Here is a 9389-nt window from a genome sequence, read left to right as displayed (position 1 = left end):
CCCCCCCCCTCCATATTTTTACACAGCAAAATGAATAGCATTGTTTACCCTGACAAAATGAGAGTAAGTAATGGATGTGCATTTCTCCTGAGATGAAGCAAATATTAATTTTATTACATGGGTCACATGATTTAGTTTGCCTTGTGGTTTACAGTAAAGTTTCCTGTAGATTCAGACCATTTACTAGAGGTCATGGATGCTAAGCCTGTGTGTGTGTGTGTGTGTGTGTGTGTGTGTGTGTGTGTGAGCTGATCATGTTCAGTTTGTTAAAGGTGACACTGTGATCTTTAGTGTCTAGCCGTCCCCATGATGTCTGTTTTTGAGCAGGACGCAGAGAAAGAGAAAATCCTCTCTCTGCACACGCGTGATTCACAATAAACATCAACTTAAAGGGCTCAGAACAAATGTGCTGCTGTTTTTGGGACTGAAGTGTATGTGATTTGAGAAGAAAAAGGAATAGTTCCTCCATAAATCCAATTATGTTATAATTTACTCTCTCTCATTTCATTTCCAAACTCGTATGATTTCTTTTGTTCAACACACCTAAATTTATGACTTATACATTAGCCTATAATTTAATATTTATACATTTTAATTGCGTAATTAATTTCCATCCATTTGGATCACACAGTTTAAAGATAAACTAATAAACTTTATGCTGCATAATTGTCAGTCATGCATAAATACAAACAAAAAAAATCACAGCATAGTTTATTATTAACTGTTTGCATTTGATTTTATTTACATAATCATATTTTCATAATGCATTTATTAAATTTGCTTAGTCAGCATAAATCTGTTCATCATGAAAATTAAATTCATTTAGTTAAAAATGGATTTCATGATGATGAATATATAAACCTGGTTATTGTGTATTTAAAACATACAGTAATCTTAACTGCTTGATTTATGTGCAACCGACAATTAAGCATCACAAATAGTTTATTCGTTTATTTTTAAACTATGTAATCCAAATGGATGGATATTGTATATGCAATTCAAATACATGTCTTAAATTTAGGCCTAAATATTTTTTTTATATTTAATATTTTTATATTTTTTTTACTTTATTTTGGTGTGTGTGTGTGTGTGTGTACCTCTTGCAAAGATATTGTATGGATTCAGAAGACTTGAAATATAGTGCATATGGAGTACTTTGTGATGATTTTATGGTGTGTTTTGGTCCTTTTTGGATCTTGGCAGTCACTAAATGCTTTTATTGTATGGACAAGAGCAGCGTGTACTTTCTGCTTAATTTCTCCTTTTGTGTTCAACAGAAGAAACAAAGTCATATGAGGAGGCTTGAGGTTGAGCAAATAATGAGGAATTAAAATTTTGGGATGAATTGTTCCTTAATATTTAACGGTGTTAATATTATGTTAAAGTCCCCCTGTAGTGAAAATCAAGTTTTTTATGTTGTTTATTTGTCTATGTGGTGTTTTTAATTTTAATTGTAACGACTGTTACAGTATCCACTGTAGTTGTCTGCTAGTAAAAACAGTTTTAGCAGTCATTATCCGTGGATCAGGAGGCCCTGGCTGGTGTGACTGAGTGGAGGCGGGGCTCATTAGCATATTCATATATCTGCGTATAGTAAATGAGGTAAGGGTGTAGAGTTACATTCAAGTTATTTTAAGGCATGAGAAAATTATTTTCACAAGAAAAAAACATTTAAATATGTCATTTTGATGATCAAAGAGGAGTTTTAAAGGATAAAATATCTGACTACAGTGGGACTTTAATATGTGAAGATTTCGGCAAATTCTGCCACTTAGGTGTCACTGTTATTATGAGAGAACTGATTTTCTCTAAGGAAGGTAATGCTTACTATACTAGTATGCACAGTATATACTGGCAGATTGTTTTCGAAAATGTATGCAATAGCCGATGTCCTTTCAATTTTATGGAGAAGAGCAGCGTGAACATTGCACTAGACCTCTGTTTTTGTGTTCCTCAGAAGAAAGAAAACTATACATGTTTGGGGCTATTTGGTGAGGAAATGATGACAGAATTCTCACTTGTGGGAGAAGGGATCCTTTAATTAGTATTATTATTATTAACAGTATTGAAACAAAATCTGCCACTAGGTGGCACTGTTAAATGAAGGAAAGTAGAATGGATGACCCCACAGAATTCAGACACTAAGAAATTTCTTTGCATTAGACACATAGTCAAATCAGTAGTCATATGCACTCAAATCTTTTTTCCAATAACTTTTTCCTCATCATTTTTGCTTAATGTCTCTTAATCATGATTTTAGTTGTTTTGTTCGTTTTGAACAGTATATCTACTGTTTTTTTCATTTGCAACCAAAAACTTTTTATTATACCAGATATTTTACTTAAGGTGTTTTTGTTTCATCTTTCAAATAAACACTTGCACTTGCTTTTCTATGTATCTAATGCAATGATGGGGACATGAGTGAGTGCTGCTCATATGACTGTCTGTCACTCTATATACAGTTTTCACAACAGCTTCAATCTTGGAAGATGGAAATACCTTGTCAATGCCGAGTAATAAAACATAATTGGAATATTCAACAATATTGTAAAATAATAAATAAATATATATATTAAATATATTTCATGCTATGAAGAATAATGAATAAAATATAACACAATAATAGTGCAAAAATAACATTCATCTATAAATTAATAATGTTTTGTGTATTTTGCGACTTTGGAGCCCCCTGCAGTTAAGTGAGTGAAAATCACTGTCGTAATTACAGTGGATAGTTACTACCGTAAACAGTGTTGCCAGACCTTTTAAAAAACATGTCTCAAGACTTTATGGCAGTTTTCCCCATCCTCACTGTTTTTAAATGAAGAAAGTAGCCTACTCTTTGTGATTGGTTTTCAGTCCTTTGTATTAAACTATACATACATGCATGGTGCTGGTTTTTTTTCTAATTGTTTAAGCAACTTTATTAATTATATATGGTTTATAAGCATTATTTTAAACATTATACACTTTTTTCAAATATAGTCGTGTTATTTTATTACGCTTTGAAGAAACATGCATAATATTTTGCTCGATGCGCCCTCTTGTGGCCTCAGGAGAGAAGCCAAAAGCTTTTTTCCCCCTAACTGAAATTATGCCTTTTAAATTCGAATATAATTCGAATTTTGATTATATTTAAGTGGAAAATTCGAATTTAGTTTTTCAGTCATTTTGACAGCCCTAGTCACAATTATGACTTAATTTCTTGTGATTGTTTTATAATATTAAATAACTGTGACTTAATATGTCATATTTGACTTAATATATCACAATGTGACTTTATACATCAGATTTCTGACTTAATATCTCACATTGTCCCTATATGTGTCACAATTGCGACTTAACTTCTTGTGATTGTGACAAGAAATGTCTCACAATGTGATGTTAAACAGGCCTCTGTATTCAGACGTTGAGGAGTTGTGAATCCTGGACCAACAGAATACAGAACTGAAAACAAAATCTACAAATATCTGAGAAGCTTTAATTATGGCAAAATCTCTTCATCCTTTGAAATCATGACTAATCCCAAACTATAATAGCTCTTCATGCAAAATCCAGAGGCGTCAGACAGGTGAAGAGCTTCCTCGCCAAATAAATGCTGTCATTCCAAATACTGCGCTAACTAACTGCATACCATACGGAATCAATGATCTTGCACAGAGCCGGTGTTGCCAGACGTACGATAATTATTGTATTTTTACAATAATTTTGACCTCTGTACGATCAATAATGGAAAAAATCCCATAATGTACGATAATTTCGAAATTTCAGAACGTGTTTTTTCCAAAGTCAACCTCATCAAAACAAAGCCATGAAATCGGCTCGTTACAGATGCTCTAAATGGGTGGTACACACCTCAGGCCCCTCAACATCCGGCAACACGCAGGATTCTGATGACAGTGACTCAGAGGTGGAGTTTGGACCTTCCCACAAGGTACGCCTATGGCCCTATGATTTCCGCGATGTGGAAAACACGGATGAAATTGCGGAATCCAGTCAAGGGAATTTACTGTATAACACGGAATGTCACGGAATTTGTCAAAGTTTGGATGAATTAATCAAAGGAAGGTCATTACACTTAAATTGTGATATGGACTAGTATCTGTAAATATTATAAGCTGCAAAAAGGCTATTTAAATATAAATCCTGCATGTTCTGTGTCTGTCTGAATCATAGTCTATGGTCTGAATGAATGTCACGCGGTTTTGTTTACTACACACATACTGAAGCGCACATGATGCTCGCGGTGATTTCAGCATCTGCCTTCTCACTAAATAGGACATAAATACATGAACAACATCCCCAGAACTGCTCTGAGAGTCAAAAATATATAGTTTCTGCCAAAAATGTATTACTATTGTTCAGTAGAATGTACGTACAACTACTACTACTAAAATTATTAAGGAATAATCACAATATTTCTTCCATGTTTTAATTTTAATTGTAAATCCCCTTTGTTTGCCAAAAAATAAAATTTGTTTAATTTTCATTAATTAAAAGATCAATTAAATTAATGTGTTATGCCTTCATTCGATAACCAGAAAAATTTAAATACACAATGCAGAATTTCTAAAGAAAAAAAAATCATAAGGCTATAAATAAAAGTAGATTTTATGCATTCAAATAATACAATTTAATTTAACCATTTAAAAAGGAGTCCAGAAAAATTTAAATGGGGGGGAAAAAAACAGAATCCCAAAAAAAAATTATTTGGAATTAAAAAAATAAGGAATTTGGGAAAAAATAAAACGTATTTCATAGGGCCCTAGCATAGTTACACTGTAAAAAAAATTCTGTCGTTTTTACAAAATAATTTTGGCAGCTGTGGTTGCCGGAATAATTTTGTAAAAAATACAGAAAAACTGTAAACACATTTACAGTACAAAACTGTAATTTACAAACAAGAAAATTTGAATGTAAACCAGTAAATTCAACAATGCACACTGCTATTAAAATCTGTTTTGTACCTTTAACATACTGACAACCACCATAATAATGCAGGTGGTAAAAGAGAAAGCCACATGAAGAATCAAAGCCCAACATAAACATAACTAATAACAAAAGCTATTAAAAAAACATGATTATTTAAACAAAATACTTTCAAATGTGGAGTGTCATGCAGGGAATTCTGGGAATATCAGTTTACAGTTTTTGACTGTTAATTATACATTGATTTGTTATTTTTACTTCTAAAAACTGTCAAATTAACAGCATTTTACTGTAAAATTACATGAAATGTCTGGTTAGATATTTTACAGTTTTTCCCTGTATATAGTACGGGAACTTACTGTTAACCTATTAACAGTTTTTTCCGTAGCGTTTTTACAAAATGTTACAGTTAAAATTACACTTATTTTTTAAAGTGTATTTATTTATTGTGGTAATTTGAAGGTTGTGTCAAAAAGTTGTTGTTCTAGTCTAGTAGATAAATAGCTGTATTCTGTACGTTTTTACTCGTGTACGATAATTATTTTCCAAATACGATAATTTTGAGCTTCTGGTACGATACTTGGACATTTCCAATCTGGCAACACTGGCTGTAAAGTAATCCGTCCTTTTCGCGGAATTTCGTACCCGCTCACTCATCAAACTTACAAACTCTTAGAACAGAAGTTTGTGAAAGAAACAGAAGCCATTCACCTTTTTAGACGCCACTGTACCATTAGAGTGATTTTGATTTTTGGTAAAAAAAAACGTACATACAGTTGTTTTAATGTATGCCTTAGAGCGGCCATTTGTAACTTGAATGTGCGAGGCTTCCGGTGTCATTTGCTTCCGGTCAAAACGATCTGCTTGATCTTGCAAACAGGTATTTGTCATGATATTATTTTAATATATTGAAGTAATCATGAACACACTGCAATGCAAATAGTTTTAGTTTTTTTCCACACTTTTTATTCGTTATTCTTAGTTATTCACTATTGAATCCAGAAAATAGCGTACTTTTACATTGCAAAATAGAATATTTGTGGATGGAACTGAATTGTTTACCTGTTTCCTTCCCTGTCCAGCACTCCTGTCCTCATCATACACTATCTGTCAACAGAAATATGAGACAAAATATCTTCGCAGAAGTGTACAGGTGCTTATACAGTTGTCAAGTTCTTTAGTTTAACAAAAACCCAACATAGCAACATAACACCTCGCTTACACCATATTCAATTTTCACACAGCAAACATGTTGAAGTGAAAATGATCATCGACATCAAAGCAGATGCTTGTGTGTTCATACATCTGTGTTTAAGGGTCCCCATCCACCTCTATATTGTAAATATATATTTGTTTGGGTAGTAAATTATGTATGTGACATATTTACATGATATAGTCTTGCGTTTATCATATATATTTCGTAGCTGTTACAGTGATGTGTATAAGTATCCAAAACCACATCTATACACATGTGCAGTAACACAACTACTCTCTCTTAATTAAGAATGAACAGCTTTTGTTGAGCATATTGTGAGCAGAAAGTGAGGTCTTACTTTAGACCTTCCGTGTTTCACAGTCTCTCTTGTTTCCTAAAGGTCAGCACATTGAAAGCGACTTTTCGAAGAGGAATATTGTAATTAAGAAGGAGTCGCCGTAGCAACAGGCCATATGCTGTGTTATCTGAAGAATATTGCAGTAATGGAGGTGTCAGAGTAAGTGTTGCCCGGAAGGTTCGATGTGTGGTATTTTCAGTTAAATTAATAATAAATACAAATATTTTGTTGAGAGATTGGAAAGATTTTATTTTGTAATTTGCTTCAAGCAAAAATTTGGGATCAGAACAAGTGCATCAATTACCACAGACAACAACTTCATTTTTCTTTTCTTTTTTTTTCTTTTAATTTATAGTAGTATTTACACTTATGCATTATCCAGAGTGACTTAAAATAGAGGAACAAAAGCAATTCATCACATAGTCAACAATGTTCATAATGTACAATGTTGTATTAGAAAGCTAGACTAGTTCAGTAAAACCATAAAAAAATTAATTACTTCAACTGAAATAAAATAAAATATATAATAAAAAAAAAAATTTGCCAAGGCAACCATTCTCATTTTCATTTAGTTTAACTCAATGTGTTAATAAAAACTATAGACATAAAAAACTAATGAAAATAATAAAAGCATACAAAAAATACTAAAACTTAAACAAAAATTAAAATTGACAAAATAACAAAATAAAAATACAAAAATAAAAATAAAATAAAAACGCAATATCAAAATATTAATAAAAACTATAATAGTATATGCATATACTCTAATATTTCCATACAAAAATGTCATGAAGTTGTTTAAAGGGGGAGGAAAAAAAGAAAATTCTTTCATTTATTCACACTTGTGTCGTTTCAATCTGTTTGACTTTATTACTAGGAATCTCTCTCTCTCTCCCTCTCTCTCTCTCTCTCTCTCTCTCTCTCTCTCTCTCTGAAAGTCAGTGGGGTCCAAAAAAAAAAACCCTTTTTAGGTGAACTATCCCTTTAAATCATAATTTTGGTGTTGTCATTACTGTTTTAGGTTAATTAACTTTGTAATTCCAGGATTTCTATTTAAACTGGCTCTTTCAAGTAGTTTGATATCAGACATTTGCACACACAAGATATAAACGATTTGGTCCTACTATAGCCTCATTTTAGTGTTTAAATATTGTGGCTATACTTCTGAAACCTTGAGTATTTTAACATGTATCCTAGTGCAATGTCTTGCCACACAGACTTCCGTTATATTTGTGTAGAATCCAGAAAATTCCTGGTAATTCCAGTAAAAATTCCAGTAAAAGTCTTGAACATTTAACAATTACCTCAGTAATGAATAGAATTTGTACACAGACAGACAGACATGAGTTTGCAAACACAAAGAGACAAATGAAAGAGTCCTGTCAAATGAAGCACACATGAGATCCGTCCTCATCATGACTGAATTCAACAAATGTTCTGGTATGATTGACAGCTGATGTCAGCGACTGGACGCCACCCAGCCACTGATGAAACCGCATTTCCTGTTCCAAACCAGCTCTGGAGCGACTGCAAGTACATGAGTGCCATCATTTACTGGCAGTGAGTCAGAGAGAGAAGCTGAGCCCGCCAAAACACACGACCTGATAAGAAGGGTCGGATTATTGAGCTGCTGAGAGCAGGAAGAGCAGCCCAGAGTTCTCAGCATGCAGAGAGCAGAACATTTAACCCTCCGAAACATTATACAGTCATCACTGTCACGCTATACTGCTAGCACAACGCCCGCATTCTAGGAAGATAAAATACTTCAAATAAATCCAACATAAAAATAATTTGAGTATTCAATAGTAAAAATTTTAGAATTATAATAATTAATTATATATATTTAATATAATTTTTTTAATTAAAAAACTAAAACTAATGGTAAATATAGTATAACATTTATGTAGTATATATATTATACAAATTTAAAATACATTGTCACTACTAAATATGCAAATTAAATATTTTCATTTAGTTTATTTTCTTCTAGGTAAAATAATAATAATAGTAATAATAACAATGAGCAGTATGATTATATTATTAAACTAAGTGAATGAATGTATAAATGAATGAATAAATAAACTGAGGAAATTAAAACCACCCATCAAATATTTAATCTATGCATTTATTTTATTTTAAATAAAATTTTAAATGCATGATTTTATAAACTATATTATATATACCAATTAAATATTTTCATTTAGTTTATTTTCTTCTAGCTAAAATAATATTAATAATGAGCAGTATGGTTATATTGGTCATTACTGTTTAAAAAACTAGAAGAAATTGGACTAAATTAATGAATAATTAAATAAATCATTACATAAACTGAGGAAATTAAAATCATGTCAAATCTTTAATGTATGAATTTACATAATTTTTATTTTAAATTTAATTTAAAATGCTTGATTTAATAAAACTACAGGATTACTTAGAGATGCCATTTTTTATATCATAAGTGGCATTTTGATTAAATTGCATTGAGAGCTCTTAAACACAATAAATAACTCATTCATGATGTGCTGATGATCATATGACCTTTACATATTTGTAAACACAAAAATGAACATCTGCAGGTAAAATCTAAAGGTGTAGTGATGAGGGTTGCAAAAAGGTGGAAACTTTCCAGTAAATTTCGGAAATATTCCAGATATTTTGGAAATTTTCCAGAATTTTTTTGGAATATTCCAGGGATTTTTAGAAAGTTTCTGGAAAATTTCCACCCCTTTGCAACCCTAGTAGTGATATACAGTATTTGTAAACATCTTAATCAATGAAACGTTATGTAGAAATATATGAAGTTATGTTAAAGGGGTCATATGATGCTCCTTTAAAGATAATTATTTTGTGTATTTGGTGTAACAGAATATGTTGACATGCTTTAATGTTCAAAAAACACATTATTTT

This window comes from Sinocyclocheilus anshuiensis, unplaced genomic scaffold (assembly GCF_001515605.1).
Source record: "Sinocyclocheilus anshuiensis isolate Anshui unplaced genomic scaffold, SAMN03320099.WGS_v1.1 scaffold2181, whole genome shotgun sequence".
NCBI classification, from domain to species: domain Eukaryota; kingdom Metazoa; phylum Chordata; class Actinopteri; order Cypriniformes; family Cyprinidae; genus Sinocyclocheilus; species Sinocyclocheilus anshuiensis.
Note: the sequence above shows the minus strand (reverse complement) of the source record.